The 14,466-nt window shown below is 41.9% G+C and overlaps 1 protein-coding gene and 1 long non-coding RNA gene across 3 annotated transcripts in view; one reads left to right on the top strand and one right to left on the bottom strand.

Moving 5' to 3' along the window:
* The window catches only part of LOC137240609 (uncharacterized), a 518,840-nt gene that overhangs the window by 187,551 nt on the left and 316,823 nt on the right, over nucleotides 1-14,466 (top strand). The window lies entirely within an intron of this gene.
* The window catches only part of LOC137242610 (cytoplasmic dynein 2 heavy chain 1-like), a 64,368-nt gene that overhangs the window by 8,632 nt on the left and 41,270 nt on the right, over nucleotides 1-14,466 (bottom strand). Inside the window, exons 2-4 of one of the 2 annotated variants that reach the window (XM_067769880.1) lie at nucleotides 14,109-14,213; nucleotides 7,343-7,711; nucleotides 2,302-2,386 (exon numbers count right to left, since the gene is read on the bottom strand). The gene's annotated coding sequence lies outside the window, so the exon portion shown is untranslated. Of the gene's footprint in view, nucleotides 1-2,301; nucleotides 2,387-7,342; nucleotides 7,712-13,834; nucleotides 13,862-14,108; nucleotides 14,214-14,466 lie in introns of those variants that run through there. The other variant, XM_067769881.1, reaches the window with a different exon arrangement.

Raw genomic sequence — 14,466 nt, 5'->3', positions numbered from 1 at the left:
GGAATGAAATGTGCCGAGGCGGATTCAATGACCTTACGGAAGGCACGCTCCCCTTGGCGGGCATCAGTCGGGATAGGGAGGGCAGCAAAGCTGCTGTCTGTTGCAGATTTATATTCTTCCCACTTTCCTTTTTTGAAGTTTATGAAAGTGCGTTTTTCAGTGACGATGAAGTCGGCGGTACGCTCGAACGAAATAAGTATGGGCAGGTGGTCGGATGCCAATGTTACCATCGGCTGCCAGTTGACGCAGTTTACGAGTTCTGCGCTCACGATTGAGATATCTGGCGAGCTATGACAGCTTCCTACCATACGTGTGGGGGCGTCTCCGTTTATTGTGCAGAACGTTGTTTCTTCTATTTGATCCGCCAACATCTCACCCTACTGTCCGCCCGCAAGTTTGAATGCCATAGGTCGTGATGGGCATTGAAATCGCCTAAGATAATGCGATTGTTGCTAGTGAGTAAGGCCTCGATTTTAGGGCGGTATCCACTGGGGCAACAGGTGACAGGAGGGATGTAGATGTTGATGATTTCTAGATTTGCATCGCCTGACCTGACAGATAGGCCTTGACGTTCTAAGACATTGTCCCTGCGGTCGATGCCAGGATCAAATATATGATATTGCACAGAGTGGTGTATAATAAACGCGAGGCCGCCTCCATTTCCGCTCTCGCGGTCCTTCCTGTGTACATTATACCCAGAGCAGGTCTGCAATGCAGATCTTGCTGTGAGTTTAGTCTCTTGAATCGCAGCAATGCGGATGTTGTGCCGCTTCATGAAATCGACTATCTCCGTAATCTTCCCAGTTAGTCCATTACAGTTTAACTGCAGAATTCTGAAGTGCATGAGGGGTGACGGGTGACTACGCCTAGGTTGTGGAATGCCAGGACGCAATTGCTGTTGTGGCCTTGGGACTGGGCGCCCTTGGGCAAGCATTGGGGTACCCGGATGATTTGGGTTTGCGACCTGGCAACATGGCGCGATGAAACCCGTCGAGGGGTTGCCGTCGCGGAGACCAGAACATCTAGGAAAGTGGCACCACCCAAGGCAGGAGCGGATGTCGCAAACCTATATATTCTGTGCTGGCAGACAGTGCAAACGGAGGTAGGGACTAAGAGTCTGTTTCCCTGACCTGCACGATTGCTGCCAGAAAAGAGGGGGGGGGGGGGGGGGGGGGAGAAGACGGGGGCAGGGGCTGATGCTCAGCATTGCTACCAGCTCTACTACGAAGGTAGTAGTTATGAGTGGTATCAGCTGTTTGAGTTGTTGGCGCCGTGGGGCGCGAGCAGCAGCGGGTACTTGTTGTGGCTTGCTGAGCAGCGAGGCTGCTGGAACGTAGTGGGGGGGGGGGGGCGCTTAGGCGTAGACTACGGGACGCCCTTGGGCGTGAGCAGCAAGGAGCCACAAAATATTTATAAAAGTTACGTGGACGTCGGGTTTTGGGATCAAGCCCAGAACAACCTGTCCGATGCAACCATCCCTTGCACGAGACACACTGAACAGAGTATGACCATCCTAAAAAGATTCTTTTCTGGCAAATGCAGCAAAACCATTTCTCAGGACCGGGGTCAGGAGACGGACCCGGATTGGGTTCGATACCTTCCCGGAGTAAGAGAATATGTAGCAGAACTGCTGCAAGGAGCTGCTGGGAGGATGACTATTTGTGGGAGGGACGAAACATATTAAATGGCGTCACACTGAAATGACAGTCCTTGGTCGGGAAAAATCCCGAGTCGCTCCGGTACATAGAACCGACTGCCTTTTGATGTTCATCGTAGATAGTATGATTAGACCTAATCAGTGCGACTTCAGACCTCGTAAATCTACCATCTACCAAATCTTTGCGATTCGTCTAATCCTGAAAAGACCAATGTCCACGTCAAAACATCTTTTTACAGTGCAGAAAATAACTGCCCTCTGTTTGCTCAGTCTGAGTTTGAATTTCCTGCTCAACTTGTACGGCTAAGTTAATTGACATTGGGACATGTTAACGTTTCACTTTTGAGCTGATGCCCACCGTACCAAAGTTGATACTTTTCAAAACGCTTTTTCCGGTCACGTTATACAATTGGTAATCCAATAAAAACGTGTGACATTTCCCGATCAATGCGAGAGCTGGACTTTTTGTTAATTTTTTGTTTCCAAAACTTTATTTCATCCTTAACTGAAGTGATACCTATAAAAGTTATATTTTTATAACACCTATGCAAGTTTTGTTTTCTTTCATTTAGAAAATAACTAAGTACATCATTTTAAGCAAGTTTATATAAAAATTTATTTGTTTGTATATAACTTGAACTTACCGCTTTGTGGCAAACCCAATGTTGAGCCCAAGGAAACGTGTAAATTTTCCAGTAAACCGCTCAACTCTGAACTATATTCAGTTTTCTTAAAAGTTAGCGCCAAAACCAGAAGAAATCAAAAAATATTTTATATATGAATCTTAAGTAAGTACGAGTAAATGCTTTGTACAGATAGTGAATAAAGGGGGTGGAGACAATGGTGACAAATGGCGTTCCTTTTCTTTTTTCCATTCTACCCTTTTCCAGTTTATAATGAGAATATATATATTTTTTTATTGAGAAATATGTGTTTATATCGAGAAAATAAAAATTGATAATGAGAAATATTACTTCATATTGAGAATACATAAATTGATAATGAGAAATATGAATTTATAATGAGAAAAAATAATTTAATAATGAGAAAATATAAAATTTTAAGAATAACAAGTAAGGAAGGTTAAGTTCGGGTGTAACCGAACATTACATACTCAGTTGAGAGCTATGGTGACAACATAAGGGAAAATAACCATGTAGGAAAATGAACCGAGGGAAACCCTGGAATGTGTTTGTATGACATGTGTATCAAATGAAAGGCATTAAAGAGTATTTTATGAGGGAGTGGGCCATAGTTCTATAGGTGGACGCCATTTAGGGATATAGCCATAAAGGTGGATCAGGGTTGACCCTAGAATGCGTTTGTACGATATGGGTATCAAATGAAAGGTATTAATGAGTATTTTAAAAGGGCGTGGACCTAAGTTCTATAGATGGACGCCTTTTCGAGATATCGCCGTAAAGATGGACCAGGGGTGACTCTAGAATGCGTTTGCACAATATGGGCATCAAACGAAAGGTGTTAATGAGTATTTTAAAAGGGAGTGGGCCTTAGTTCTATAGGTGGACGCCGTTTCGAGATATCGTCATAAAGGTGGACCAGGGGTGACTCTAGAATGCGTTTGTACGATATGGGTATCAAATGAAAGGTGTTAATGAGTATTTTAAAAGGGAGTAATCCTTAGTTCCATAGGTGGACGCCGTTTCGAGATATCGCCATAAAGGTGGACCAGGGGTGACCCTAGAATTTGTTTGTACAATATGGGCATCAAACGAATGGTGTTAATGAGTATTTTAAAAGGGAGTGGGCCTTAGTTCTATAGGTGGTCGCCTTTTCGAAATATCGCCATAAATGTGGACCAGGGGTGACTCTAGAATGCGTTTGTACGATATGGATATCAAATTAAAGGTATTAATGAGTATTTTAAAAGGGAGTAATCCTTAGTTCCATAGGTGGACGCCGTTTCGAGATATCGCCATAAAGGTGGACCAGGGGTGACCCTAGAATTTGTTTGTACGATATGGGTATCAAAAGAAAGGTGTTAATGAGTATTTTAAAAGGGAGTAATCCTTAGTTCCATAGGTGGACGCCGTTTCGAGATATCGCCATAAAGGTGGACCAGGGGTGACCCTAGAATTTGTTTGTACAATATGGGTATCAAAAGAAAGGTGTTAATGAGTATTTTAAAAGGGTGTGGGGCTTAGTTCTATAGGTGGACACCTTTTCGGAATATCGCCACAAAGGTGGACCAGGGGTGACTCTAGAATGTGTTTGTACGATATGGGTATCAAATTAAAGGTATTAATGAGGGTTTTAAAAGGGAGTGGTGGTTGTTGTATAGGTGGTCGCATTTTCGAGATATCGCCATAAAGGTGGACCAGGGGTGACCCTAGAATTTGTTTGTACAATATGGGCATCAAAAGAAAGGTGATAATGAGTATTTTAAAAGGGAGTATTCCTTAGTTCCATAGGTGGACGCCGTTTCGAGATATCGCCATAAAGGTGGAGCAGGGGTGACCCTAGAATTTGTTTGTACAATATGGGTATCAAAAGAAAGGTGTTAATGAGTATTTTAAAAGGGTGTGGGGCTTAGTTCTATAGGTGGACGCCTTTTCGAGATATTGCCATAAAGGTGGACCAGGGGTGACTCTAGAATGAGTTTGTACGATTTGGGTATCAAATTAAAGGTATTAATGAGAGTTTTAAAAGGGAGTGGTGGTAGTTGTATATGTGAAGGCGTTTTCCAGATATCGACCAAAATGTGGACTAGGGTGACCCAGAACATTATCGGTTGGATACCGCTAATATATTTATATATGTAATACCTGGCAAGATTTTAAGGGTGTTTTATTTCGCCCTGCAGAACTTTTTCATTTTCTTCTACTTAATATGGTAGGTGTCACAACCATTTTATAAAGTTTTTTCTAAAGTTATATTTCGCGTCAATAAAACAATCCAATTACCTTACCATATTTCATCCCTTTTTTCGTATTTGGTATAGAATTATGGCATTTTTTTCATTTTTCGCAATTTTCGATATCGAAAAAGTGGGTGTGGTCATAGTCGGATTTCGTTCATTTTTCATACCAAGGTAAAGTGGGTTCAGATAAGTACGTGAACTGAGTTTAGTAAAGATATATCGATTTTTGCTCAAGTTATCGTGTTAACGGCCAAGCGGAAGGACAGACGGACGACTGTGTATAAAAACTGGGCGTGGCATCAACCGATTTCGCCCATTTTCACAGAAAACAGTTAGCGCCATAAAATCTATGCCCCTACCAAATTTCAAAAGGAGTGGTTAATTTTTGTTCGATTTATGGCATTAAAAGTATCCTAGACAAATTAAATGAAAAAGGGCGGAGCCACGCCCATTTTTAAATTTTCTTTTATTTTTGTATTTTGTTGCACCATATCATTACTGGAGTTGAATCTTGACATAATTTACTTATATACTGTAAAGATATTAAATTTTTTGTTAAAATTTTACTTTAAAAAAATTTTTTTTTTAAAAGTGGGCGTGGTCCTTCTCCGATTTTGCTAATTTTTATTAAGCGTACATGCAGTAATAGGAGTAACGTTCCTGCCAAATTTCATCATGATATCTTCAACGACTGCCAAATTACAGCTTGCAAAAGTTTTAAATTACCTTCTTTAAAAAGTGGGCGGTGCCACGCCCATTGTCCAAAATTTTACTAATTTTATATTTTGCGTCATAAGTTCAACTCATCTACCAAGTTTCGTCGCTTTATCGGTCTTTTGTAATGAATTATCGCACTTTTTCGGTTTTTCGAAATTTTCGATATCGAAAAAGTGGGCGTGGTTATAGTCCGATATCGTTCATTTTAAATAGCGATCTGAGATGAGTGCTCAGGAACCTACATACCAAATTTCATCAAGATACCTCAAAATTTACTCAAGTTATCGTGTTAACGGACGGACGGACGGACGGACGGACATGGATCAATCAAATTTTTTTTCGATCCTGATTATTTTGATATATGGAAGTCTATATCTATCTCGATTCCTTTATATATGTACAACCAACCGTTATCCAATCAAACTTAATATACTCTGTGAGCTCTGCTCAACTGAGTATAAAAAGTTGCAATTAAGCTAATCTGGAGTTGGTGAACCAATGCTGCAATATTTCGGGGATACAGCATAAATACAAATTATAGCGATGTGTATGTATGTGCGGTATTGCTCTCGCACATTCCCCTCTCGTTAAAACATTTTTTGGTGCATCCACTGCTCTTTCAAGGTATTACCATATTTGCTCACTTACTTAAGTAAGATTTTTTAAATTATAACCACTACCGTCGATTTCGCATCCACAACGGGCATTTTTAAGCTGTGAACGCTTTTCAATACAGGTCCACTTAAGTAATAACAAGTAGAAATAAAAACTAAATACTTTTATTTTCGCATTATGAACTTAAATTTTCTCATTACCAATTTCTATATTCTCAATATGAAGTTACATTTCTCATTATCAGTTTAAATATTCTCATTATAAAATTACATTTTTCATTATCAATCTTTATTTTCTCAATATAAACTCATATTTCTCATTATCAATTTATATTTTCTCAATATAAACTTGCATTCTCTCATTATAAACTTGAAAAGGTGTAGTGAAAAATCTAAAAATGTGTCAGATAACAAGAACTTTTCCTATCAAAAGTTTAGAGAAAATTTGAAAAAAAACGCACAATTTTTCTTAAAAATTTTTGTCCACGGAGCTACCCTTCCAAATTCTCATTTCATTAAAGTGATGAACCCGATTAAAAGCTGGACCGGTGGGGATTCGTTTGAAATAAAAAGAACTGTGCTGATCTTATGTAATGGTTGTTTTCCTGGACTTGTCTTAAGAAAGGTTATACAGTCAATTGACCCTATAACTATTTGAAGTTGTTTAAGGCCAATTTATCTTATGGTTATTTGAAGTGGAATTAAAGGCACTGGAGCTTTTGGACGTTGGCCTTATGACACTCCACCATATGTCTTGATGGTGGGTCGTGAAATAATACGTCTTTCATAATAAACGCATAGTAAGGGGTAGTGCACTAAATTTTGAATAAAATCCACTTTCATTAGCATTACACTATATTGGAAAAATTTGAGTGCCCACTATTTTTCCTAGTTTAGTGATTGTGCTGCCTTTGTCTACTGATATATTTTGCATGTCACTCAACTGTGAGTGAAGGCTGGTGCATTACACTACCCCCAACTCTGAAAAAACACAGCTATATATGATTTTCTATGATCATTATATACTTATGTTCTGAGGCCCTCTGCTTAGGGATAATGGATACGAGGCCACCTGATATTTGCTTTAATACCTCAAAATCACCCTTATTTATTGCACTTCATCTTCGATTTGTTTCTAACTCTATTGAAGAACCCTTTTCATACAAGCGTATGTAAGAGGTAAGTTAAATTGTATACAGCAGTGAAACAAGTAACAAGTTTATGTTACTTATAATTCTTCCGCACCAGAAATTATAATGCCATAAAGAAGTTACTTGCCAATTAAAACGAAAGTGCACAGAATTAATGATGGAAAAACATGATTTTTGCCACATACGAGTAAAGCGCACCGCAAAATTTTAAATGTCACTAAGTTAAACTGACCGATACAAAACCAACTTAAAGGAAACACAACCAAAACTGAATATGGACGATGTGTAGATTTAACAAACATATACATACATAAATACATACCCTGGCTTCAGCTTGTGGTGAAAATACACGCGAAACAGAATTGTAAATTGACTTAACTAGACCGCCCTCCAGCGTTAGTATACCAAGCTTGATCATATCCTACTTCATTGCCAGTTGCTGATGCAATATTTGTGGATCCACTCTTACTGCTCCCACAGCCTCCGCCTCCACTACTAACTTGTGGTATCTTATAGAACAGTAAGCAAACCTCATCACCAGGTATACGATGATGAAATTTTATGCTACCATCCGATTTGTTATGCACCGCAGCAATAACAGTAAGTTCATCGTTTTCGAGAAACTCATGGATAGCGGTCAAATGCTCATCAGCAGCTTGTCCAGTGCTTGTAGTAGCAGCGAAATATTCAACTGTAAATAAGTGAGAATGTATGTACAAAATGAAAAATTTAGGAAGGAAATTGCGAAAGGGCTTAAATATTTTAAACTCTACTAAAATGAAACGAAATATACCCAGTTGCGAGTCATAAAAGTACTCCAAAACAAATGTAGGTCAAGTCACAGAAACCATAGAACCATCTAATATTTTGGCGAATACCACCCGTAAAGTTTTCAAATAGTATAGTACAAAGAAGAGTGATCCAAACCAGGCAAAGATACTTTCTTTCCATAAAGCTATCAGTGGACCTCGAAGCAGGATCTGCCTATGTAGAAGATGCTAACCTGGCAACAGGTTAACTTCTGCATATTCTGTGCGATATTTTGCAAGAATATCTTGAAGCTGTGCTCAGGTTGGCTGAGTCATATGTATTTGTCGCTGCACCCTGATCATGAAACCTGCTTTCTCGCCCTAGTCGATTTGTGGAGTACCGCTGGTACTTTCAGACAGGTTGACATGTATTTCAAACATATTGGACTGGAAATTGTTTTGAAAACTGAATATTAAGGATAAGGCTGGGAGGACTACAGTTGCCTTGTACTGAATTTGCTTACTGGTAATCAAGCCTTTATTTCTTTATCGGGTGCCGGTCTGATGGATGACACTGGGTACGGAAAGAATTACCAAAACGTCGACAATGCGTACAAAGGCGCAGGATCACCTTTCATGTAGGTTAGGCAAAGTAAATATGTGCGATCACTTACAATTTGTCGTTGATATCCTTTACCGAAAGTCCAATGAAATTTACAGCTTCAGGAGGTTTGAGCCAAATACGGCGTTGGTTTCAAAATACGTCTCCTTTAAAAGTCTGCCTTCCTTCATTACTTACTTACTTAATTGGCGCTTAACCGTTTAAACGGTTATGGCCGTCCAACAAGGCGCGCCAGTCGCTCCTTCTCTCTGCCAACCGGCACCAATTGGTCACACCAAGGGAGTTTAGATCGTTTTCCACGGAGTGAGGGCCGCTCTCTACCTCTGCTTCCATAAGTGGGTTCCGATAGAAACACTTTCTTGGCCGGAGCATCATCTTTAATTCGCATAACATGGCCTAGCCAGCGCAGCCGCTGCGTTTTAATTCGCTGGACCATGTTGATGTCTGCGTATAGCTCGTACAGCTCATCGTTAAATCTTCTTCGGTACTCGCCATCGCTAACGCATAGAGGTCCATAAATCTCAATTCCTCAATTACGAGTTCCGGGTATATTGACATTGATAAAAGGGTTTCCCAGGCATTTCTCGGCATAGCACTTTGGCAACTCTTTGTAGATGACTCCAAGTGCCTTTTTATGCTCTGTTGGTTCAAACAGCTGAATTCGTGTGCTTTCATAGTACATATGAACGTGATTCCTTACGTCTCTGGGAGGCGGGACACCTTCAATCAGATGTTTGTTAGGATGCCCAGTTTTCCGATTATTTAACAGAAATGTTTGCTCAGCACTTCGTTTCCCTCCTTTATGGGGAGTATTTCCGCCTCAGTGTGTGTCTGATGTTCCGGCAACATAAGAAGATATCCTGTAGCAGTTCTGAGCGCGGTGTTTCGACAGGCCTGCAGTTTCCACGTTGTATGTAAGCGACTGGAAAATTGCTTCATAGGTAGCTATGAGCGTTTCTTTGTGTTTTCCCCACTGCCAGCGTGGTACTTGAGGATTAATATAGCTCTGAACTTAACGTTGAGTGGCTGCATGTTTGCCGAAACGAGATCCTGATCGAAAGTCATATCTAAAACTTTGAGCGTAGGACAATCTGTAGTATAATGCCATCGACTTGGATGTTCTATATGGTCGACACTTGCGACGCTCATATTTTACACATGGCCGCCGAACACTTAGTCGGTGATAGTGAAAAGTTTCGCGAGACGGAAAAACTGGAAAGACTAAGGATAGTTGCAAATTTTACAGCTTAGCTCAACAGTAGAAAGGCCAAGACCTGTAGAAATAATCCTGCAGTCATCGGCGTACGAACCAATGGGTACTCCTTTGGGTGGGTAAAGGAGCTTCGATATGTAAAAATTAAATGAGGGTAAGGATAGAACACCACTCTGCAGCACCCCTTGTGTCATTCCTCTTTGTTATAATGTTATGTGCCTGAACTTGACCAATGCCTGTTAAAGAAGGATGTACGCCTTCAGGTCTTTCAGTAATGTGCTATGATTGACCATGTCAAAAGCGTTGGAAAAGTCTAGAGAAACTTTGGTTCATAATGCAATTTATTTGTTTGTTGACAGCGTTAGTGCGATGGCGGTGCTTTGTTATTTTCGGAAACCATGGTCGTGGTTAGAAATTCGCTGGCTTGCGGTGAAATGAGGGAGGCAGAATGCTTCAAGTGTATTGGCTACTGGCGATAGGCGAGGTATTAGACGATATGAGTCTGCTTCGGTAGCGATTTTCCCTGGTTTTAGTAACAATACCACCCCTGTCATTTTCCATTTATCAGGGATGACGAAAGTTCACAAGACAGGTTGAAGACAACATCCTCATTTCAAAAGTTTTTAAGCGCCGGAATGGCAACCTCGTCCGGTCCTACTACTTTAGATAACTTAGCAAGTGATAATTGGTTGCGCTACACAACCCCTTGAATCATTTGGGTATTTTGATCTCCTCTTAAGACAGTCATACCTGCCGCGGGTATTTTCTAAGTCCCCTAACCCGCTGGGGGTAAGTTTGATGGCTTATTCAACCTCTCTGGCGGTGATAGTATTAGGAGACACACTGTGTTTATAATAATGTGCCCGTCTGCTTACCAGCCATCTGACCTTGTCAACCTTGAGGAATGTAAAACATATTGCCGGGCTTTGCGATTACAAACCCTTCGCAATGAATTACTACGCAGGTAATGAACCAACTTTTATTACTAAAAACCGTAGAGAGGTTATTGACCTCACTATTTGTAGCGAAAGCGTTTATGGGTGGGTTAAAAAAATGGCGTGTTCTTGAGGAACATTCCTTTTCAGACCACCGCTATATTGAAGTAATGTTAGAGTTCTTCGTCGATCAGCCCATTGCGAGACGTAACCCACGTAATACAAACTGGGAACTACATAATGAGCTGTTAGCAAGAGAACTACCAGAACTGCCCCCACAAAGCCTCTCATCAACGATGGAGCTAGAGGGTCTGGTAGAAACCTTCACATCGGCTTTCTCAAAAGCCTTAGAACAGGCTTGTCCATTGCCAAAACCGCGCGGTAAGCGTAAACCTCACTGGTGGTCCCATGATCTGGATCTACTTCGTAAATCCTGTAGAGAACAGTTTAACAAAGCAAAATTCTTCGATAACGGGTCACAATGGCTAGAATACAAGGACAAACTAAGAACCTACAAAAAAGTCCTGAGACAAGCGAAGAGAACTTCATGGAGAAACTTCTGCACTGGAGTCGAAAGTGTCGTGGACACATCCAGGCTACGGTGCGTGCTTTCTAAGACGCAAACAGCTGTAAGCTTTCTGCGGAGACCGAATGGTACCTGGACCAGCACAGAAGGGGAAACTCTAGAGCTGCTCCTGGACACACATTTCCCGGGAAATATGACAAACGCACCGGAAGTACCTGCAGCAAACCAAGCTGTGAATATACCCATCACTGAGGAGAGAGTGAGGAGAGCAGTCAAAAGTTTTAAACCTTTTCAGGCTGCTGGACCAGACGGGATTGTACCCGCTCAACTTATCTATTCTTTGGAGGTATCAGTCAACTGGCTGCGGCACATATATACCGCTTGTTTGGCTATGAACTATATTCCGTGTGCATGGAGGAGCGCCACGGTCATATTCATTCCTAAGGCAGGCAAAGCCTCTCATTACGAGCCGAAGGACTATAGACCTATCAGTCTTTCATCCTTCGTACTCAAGACCCTAGAGAGAATAGTTAGCGATTTTCTCACTACAAGCATTGATAGGAATCTCATTTCGGACTATCAACACGCGTACACCAAAGGTAAATCTACGGAGACTGCGCTACACAACCTAGTCACTACTATAGAAACATCCTTGTTCGAAAAGGATTATTGTCTTGTGGCCTTCCTAGACATTGAAGGAGCATTCAACAACATAAGTCCAGACGCCGTTAACATTGCTTTAACTGATCTGGACGTAAATAGACCCCTAGTGGGACTAATTGATCAACTGCTCAGGGGAAGGAAAGTGCTCTCCTCACTGGGGAAGGTTGAGGTAACACGATTTGTCGGAAGGGGCACGCCCCAGGGTGGTGTCCTTTCCCCATTACTATGGAACCTAACGGTAAACTCGCTATTAAGAGATACTAGTTGGGGGAGCGGGAAGGTCGTGGCATATGCTGATGACCTAGCGATTATCTACAGAGGCAAGTTTCCTCAAACTTTGTGCGACTTGATGCAGGTAGCATTGCGAGAGGTTTCCTTGTGGGCTTCCCGATGTGGACTCAGCGTCAACTCCGATAAAGTAGAGCTTGTCTTATATACCAAACGATACAAAATACCATCGTTGAACCTACCTGAACTAAATGGGGTGCGCCTAAGCCTGGCAGATAAAGCCAAATTTTTAGGCGTAGTTTTAGACAAAAAGCTGAACTGGAAGGACAACGTTATCCAGCGACAAAAGAAAGCGTACATTGCATTATATACGTGTAAAAGAGCCATTGGCAAAAAATGGGGACTCACCCCCAACATATGCAGATGGATTTATACCGCGATTATCAGACCCATACTGCTGTATGGGGTAGTCGTATGGTGGCCAGCCTTGAGCAAGGCGTCAAACCTAAACTTGTTGGGTAAAGTCCACAGATCAAGCATGATAAGCATAACCGGGGCTCTAAGAACAACGCCTAGCGAAGCTCTTCAGGTCATTCTTGACATCTTTCCACTGGATCTGGCTGGTCATCGAGCAGCGGCAACGTCAGCCCTGCGTCTAAGGGAGTTGTCGTGCTGGAACAACAGGACCACAGGACACTCAAGTATACTAAACAAATACAGTTTTCTCCCTCCTAGCACGGATCGCTGTGCGACCACAACAGTTGCGGAAACCAACTTTAAGATAAACATACCCAGCAGGGATGACTGGACGGAGTCGGACAAGTGCTTTGCTATGGGCAACAGCATTTCCATATACACGGACGGCTCCAAGCTAAACGGGAGAGTTGGGGGTGGAGTATACTCAAGGGACCTTGACCTCCAGCTCTCATTCAGACTACCCGACCACTGCAGTGTATTCCAGGCAGAAGTTGCAGCCATAATGGAAGCCGCAGCTAGGATAGGGACATACATTGTCGGAAAGGAAATTTTTATCTTCAGCGACAGCCAAGCTGCCATAAAATCTCTGGGCTCCCACTCGTTCAATTCTGAACTAGCACTAAACTGTCGCCGATCTCTTCAAGAGATGGCTCAACAGAACCGTGTACACCTCACATGGGTCCCTGGACATAGGGATATCGAGGGAAACTGTATTGCAGATGAACTCGCTAGGCAGGGTACAACCAAGCAGGTTCTTCCTGGACAAGAACGCTTAGGTATGCCCCTGTCCACATGCAAGCTAATGCTAAAAGAGCACATCTACCGTCAAGCCGACGAAAGATGGCTACAAACACCGGGATGTCGAACGTCGAAAGAAACCTGGCCTAAATGGGATCCTAAAAGGTCCCGTCACGTTTACAACCTAAGAAGGGGTACAATTTCCACACTTGTAGGGGCACTAACGGGTCATTGCCTCATAGGTAGGCATGCAGAAAGGCTAGGAGCGCCTTATCGTCGTTGCTGTAGGAGTTGTAAAGAAGATGAGGAGGAGGAAACGGTGGTTCACCTCATCTGCAACTGCCCAGCGCTAAGCGGAGCACGGCAGCGCTTTCTGGGAGCTCCATTTCTTGATACTATGAGTCAGGTTGTGGAGCATGACGTCAAGGACCTGGTAGATTTCATCAGGTCCTCAAAATGGTTCGAAGAGGAGAGGTAACGGTGTTTCTCGTGGTATCACAACGGGCCTAGTACTACTGGCCTAAGTGTGCCCTCGGGCAGCCACCCCAACCTAACCTAACCTAATTCATCAGCACCAACTGCTTCGTAGTTTTTCTGGATATTGCTATTCTTATCTCGTCAATGACAGAACGGGGGGGGGGGGGGGGGCAGTTTTGATCTTACCTGATTGCTTTATCACTGGCTTAGCAAATGCAGTCAATAAATCAGGGAACGTTTGCATATCCATAATTTAATATTACTCTGTGACATTAAATTGCAGTTCAAGTAACTCCTCAAAGGACACATCAAAATCCACTTCTCGTTACTGGTATCTACCACGTTATTATCCAGTCTCATTAACATGTTTTTTTTTTTTTTCTACAAGAAGTCTGCATTGTTAAATATTTTAATTAGTTGTCTTACTTTGTTGTTCTTATTAAGGCTTATCTTCACTCACCTGAAGTATTTATTATGAATTTGGACTTATTGTTGTTGCGAATGTTGTTGCTCATTTTCGGATTAATTAGGTTTTTCTTCGAGGTACTTCCAACCGCACGAGTGACTGCAAACAAAAATGTTAACAAATATTGACATTCTCACCCAATCAAGCGCCTAGTTATATTGCTATGACATTTAATGTGTTTGTTGTTGCACCTGTTGTTGTCGGCTTAGAAATGCGCAGCGACCAAAAACAAAACAGAATAGAGAAATAAATTAGTGCTAGCTAGCGACGAAGCATATATTTAGCCAAGTTTTTTGTTGTTTCAGTTTGGTGGTGAGCTTACAGACCACATTACACATAGAAGGCAGTACTT

This window comes from Eurosta solidaginis, chromosome 2 (genome assembly GCF_040869045.1).
Source record: "Eurosta solidaginis isolate ZX-2024a chromosome 2, ASM4086904v1, whole genome shotgun sequence".
NCBI lineage: Eukaryota > Metazoa > Arthropoda > Insecta > Diptera > Tephritidae > Eurosta > Eurosta solidaginis.
This window is presented reverse-complemented; position numbering and strand designations above follow the sequence as displayed.